Source organism: Lactuca virosa, chromosome 7 (genome assembly GCF_052849685.1).
Source record: "Lactuca virosa cultivar CGN04683 chromosome 7, Lactuca_virosa_CGN04683_v6, whole genome shotgun sequence".
NCBI classification, from domain to species: domain Eukaryota; kingdom Viridiplantae; phylum Streptophyta; class Magnoliopsida; order Asterales; family Asteraceae; genus Lactuca; species Lactuca virosa.
Genome location: NC_136432.1, coordinates 107,650,496 through 107,656,014, shown reverse-complemented (window position 1 = coordinate 107,656,014; position 5,519 = coordinate 107,650,496).

Below are 5,519 nucleotides of genomic sequence, written 5' to 3'. Positions count from 1 at the left end.
AAGTACATTCCTTTGAACATCCTTCTTGCATTAAGTTTTCTAATCTTACAAAGATTTGAAGAACAACTTCCACCTATGGAAACCTTTCCAGATTCGCATTTTGACTATCACTTCTGAACAAGAGTTGCCTCTTTTCAGAATATGTTAATACGGTCCTTCCAAAATTAACAATATACTTCCAATTGTCCATGAGCAACCAATCTTTGGTAAACCTCAGATTGTTCTCGACAATTGCTTAATCATTTTAGTCATATCCAATACTAGATCTTCTCTCCTCTTAATGCGTTAGGCATTCGAAAATTTAGAAAGGATAAATATTACAGCACATGCAATCGATCCTATATCCGAAGCATATGGGACACGATTCATGATGTCTCACATAAAGAGGTGATCATAGACCAGTCTTTTGCTACAATATTTTTTTATTTGTCATGTTTTCAAAATTTGACTATGAAGAGGGATGCCATAATCATAATCGAATTTTAAAAACGCAATATATATAGAATTTCCTTAAGTCGAACCATTCCAATATAAAATTGATATATATATTTGACTAAAGATGATTAAAATCTCAATCTAAGCTTTTAGAATTGAAATGAAGTATAATTTCCTCTCCCTTAATTATAGCAAAACAACTTTTCCCAATTGAAACCTTTTGTTTTCTATAATTAACACTTAACATAATGATCATGCTCCCACTTACATGATAATTATCAGCACAACACTTATGCTCCCACTAGCTTTGACATGTACTCAGAAATCAGCTGGACTTCTAGAAATCAATACTTTATTGACTTTCTTAACAAAGTTCAGTTTTCTGATACGAGATGCTTTGATAAGAATTTATCAAATTCATACACCTTTCCTTAGATAGCTCATATGTATGTCTAAACAATTTTTAGAACTATGAAAAAGGATGCCGTAATCATAGTCTTAATTGTTTAGACCATTTCCATTTCTCACAAGTCCATGTTAGTGTGCCGGTAAACCACACACGCTCCACTAACGACTTTGAGAATGCAAATAACACATTTGCTATCTACTTAAAATCTACTTAGTGAAAGCGTTTCCTCACCATCATTTTCATGAATCAGAGAGAAACCTTATGACACTTAGATTTTATGGTGAATGAGTTCCTATCCATGTGAATTTGTCAAAACCATAATCACAAGACAAGGTTAGTGACAAATCCAAACTCATATGGACCGAACTTGTGCAATCTTAATTTCTTGCCAACTGGCAGCACAAGGGCCTGTCATTGCTTTCAAGTTGTTATGCAACCAATTGAGAACTCTCATAACTCCTATGTAAAGCCAACTTTAACTAGAATAGGCATAGAAATGTCAACACGATAGGTTATAAACATTAAGTCATGTGCTAGTGAAGAACTTCAGGTTTTTATTCTTGATTAATTCTTGGAACTTTCAAGAGCTTTAAGACTCCCACTGTCCTCTTGACATATAAGACTCTCTTGTCAAGAACCATTTCTTATCAAGGGTCAGTGCAGATTCTTATCAAGACTAACACTTCACATACTTGGCCTTAGTTGGTCTCTGTTTAACCCAAAACATCACAACTTACCAATCTCAAATGTACAAGAGTAGAAACACATTTTACTCTTACACTTGACAAATGTTACAAACCTTCCTTAAGATATGTCACTCGAGTTACAATATTGGAGTATGACTCTAAGACTTGTTATGGAACGAAGTATGATTCATCTTTTTGATTTTAACCATTTCAACAATCCACGATTTCTCTTCTTAGCCAAAAAAATGCACTAAGATGTCCTTAGAGAATCAATTGTGATATGGTTTCATAATCACTAAGATAATCATAAAACAAGATACTCAAGTACTCTCCCATCTTTTCAGATTGGAGAAACTTTTATCTTCCTGCCTTATTTGATTCTTCTTATTCGTTCTGCCTAACACTGATACTTTTCCAATGTTTCAGAATTATACTTAAACATGTAAGTATAACCATATTTACTAAGCTTTAGTAAATCATGACGAATAGTCTCATCATTCTTTGTGGTGGACCTGACCAGTGCACACTCAAGTATACCCGATCCCCTGATCCTTTCACTTGACTCACATATACATGTGAACAATGAATTAGTCTTAATTTCCAAAGATGAAAATTCTCATTCATCATACAACTTGCATGATTCCAAGTTTCTACCCAACTGAAACTTAGGTGATGAGAATCTTTCTTTATTTGGTAAATTATGACAGTACCACAGTAGAAAGAATCAAATCTATTTTCCAATATTGCTATCAATGGAAACATATAAACAACAATTTCTCACAAATGCCACTGTAAGGATATTTTAAAATAAAATAAGAACTTTTCTTTTATTTTAGAACTTTGCGGAAAACCTTATCCTTACAATGCAAATGCATGTGAAAAACTATGTTGTTATGTATTCCTAAGCAATCTATCACAACTCTTTAAGTAACAGCTCAAAATTCTTCCTTTAAGCTTCCTCTTCATTTTGATTCTTAAAACATCAAAATGTGATCTAGTCATACCATGTAATAAGAATCTCCAAATAGGAACTTAATAGAGTTAGATAGTGGACTTTACCTGAAGTAGAGTCAAAACTTTTGACTTTACCATCCTTACAGACTATCAGGTAAATTTGGCCAGCTTCGCAACCAATGCCCCTTCCTTTGGCAATAGAAGGTTTGGGAAGTCGATCTTCTAATCAAATTTGCTTTTACCAGTGCTCAAAATCATTGCTGACTCAGCAGCACCAAGCAAATAGGTAAGATCATTAAGGGTCAAGTCATGGTCTGTCACATAGTAGTCCCAAAGGAACTCACTATGTGACTTAGAAAGTGATTGAACATCCAACTTTCTCAAGACTTTGACACCCAACTCTCCCGGCTTGTTAATACGTGACTTCATCTCCAAGATATGATCACACATAAACCTTGCTTGCCAATAGGGCTTGAGTGACCTTGAACTTGTGGGTTAGGGAGAATAATTGGAGGGGGTGGAGGAAGTGAAATTCCAAGAGATTTGGGAAGATCATAGATGTCTAAACTAGACATCTACAATGGGAGATATTCAAGTTAGTTGATTTAAGTCCTTAATATAACACCCAATATGAAATATTAAGGCTAGGACCCAACACAATATTTTACAACTTGGAAGAGGGATGCCGTAATCCAAGCTATAAAATATTTGAAGGTAGGCGAATGACGATTCACCAATTTCCACCATGAAAAACGAAATAATTTATTAGGTTTTAATTGGTTTTGAAACTCTTAGATCTTTTGATATTCATTGAACTTTTCAATGGCATGTTTCAATCTCGATTGTGCCCTCTCAAATTTTGTGACTGGGATGCCGAGGATCACAAAACAAGGTGTGAATAACCATGCAAATTCACTTGGTACCCTTAATATTATCACCTAATCGATGTGCCGGTTAACCACACACGCTCCACCGATCTATGATAAACATTAAGTTACCCTTAGCCACTCTTACTAGTCCATGTTAGTGTGCCGGTTAACCACACATGCTCCACTAACGACTTGGTAAGGTACAAAATGTAAATTTCATGGGTTAGCACCATATTCACATTTTCCTAAGTAACTAGGATTGGGAATTTATAAGTGTTTAGTTACTTAGTATTTATCATTAATACTTTTAATGAAGGGAGAGTTATAGTCTTGTCAAACCCGTTCGGCTAACGACCCTCCACCAGTCAAGGAAGCGGTGGATGAGAGTGGACACCCATTAAACTGCCATTTTATAGGCAGTAACCTTATACCCCCTTATAGACCGGCTTCGTGAATGAGGCCTACTAACGGTAAGACTGAATTTTACTCTTATACATATATATATAAATATTAAACCTATAATATTATAATAGTATAAGGGTTGAATTTTAAACTATTAAAATTCTAAGGGTTTAACTTGGTACTAAAGTATTCATGGGGGGAAACTTTACAAATTCCAAAACTTGAGGGCAAGTTTTGAACAATTCAAAAACCTTTTTGAATTCCATAACTTATGAATTTAAAGTAGTTTTAATGAAAACTCTTCATGTTCCATAACTTGAGGACAAGTTATGGAAGACTTTAAAAAACATTTAAGGAAAAATAAACTCTTCATTTTCATAACCTATGAGTTTAAAGTAGTTTAATGAATAAACTCTTCAAGTTCCATAACCTAAACCTCTTGCCTTTATCTCTTATGCATGTTAGATCTAAGATTTATAATTTCCTTATTTATGTTTGGGTCGGGTAGCATGCACGGGATCCATAAAATCATCAACTTTAGGGGTCATTGAGTCATTTCTTTAGTATAAGTTTCAGATCTGAGGTTGGGTGTTGGTTTTACACACTAACCATGAGTCTTGGCCTTATTTTCTCCTTTTTGATGGGTGGTTACGACATGGCCGTTACCTAAACTTGACCATGGTTGACTTTTTTGGGTTAAGCTAGGGTTTTAAGGATGTAGGCTGAAAGGGCATGTCTTCACTATTGTTAGGTATCATGCTGATCCTGTGTACCTTGTGTGTGAAAATTTTTGTAGTTCTAGCTGTTATTCGTGAGGTTAGTCTTCTATATATATTACATGTGTGGTAGTGTATCCATGCTAACTAGTTGGGTCTTACTTGTTGATTGATGTTATTTGTGAAACTGTGTTGCTGATATCTCATGGACAGTTGTGAGTCCACGGGACTGCTGATAGTCCCCAAGGTTGTTGATAACCCCTGAAATATGTTGTTAATCCACAGGGTTGCTAATAACCCATAGTTGTTTATTTTGCTGAGCTGTATGTAATATTTTGCGAACTCACTAAGATTTGTGCATACAGTTGTGGATTAAATATGTTTCAGGTACTTTAGATGATCGCAAAAAGATGAAGGCTTGAATGTACACTTCGGCTTTCAGATTTTATGTTTTTTCGCCTTTTGATACTCTGAATTCGTATGTATGTATTTGATTCACCTGAGATTTCTACGGCTTGGTTTTTATAGTATTTAATGTTTCTCTAATTAAAAATTAAAATTTTTTTGTTGAAAATATGGATGTTACAAAATAATAATATCTAACCACAATCCATTGGAATTATACTTATTCTCTAAGAATATATCTTTCACATTTGCTTTAAAAACCCAAAACAATAAAAACAAAACACAAAAAATTAGTACGAAAGACATAATTAACAAAAAACCTTGAAAATGATTCTAATGTTTGTCAATAACAAATTCAAAATAATCGTTCTTGTGCGATAGAACTAACATATGTTGGAATAAAACAACAAATTCACTTAAGTATCTATATTCTATAGAGAAAAAAACCAAAATTGGTACCTTGCGTTGGATAGACAAAATCGTCATCATCGTCAAGATTCAACACCGTATATGTTGTGTTTGTGAACTTAGACTTGAATGCACTCGATCTGGTACTCCACATTCTTCTAGAATTTGTATCACCGATAAACCCTTAGCATGGAGGTTTTCTTAATCGCAGATATGCTAACAAAATGTGTAATAC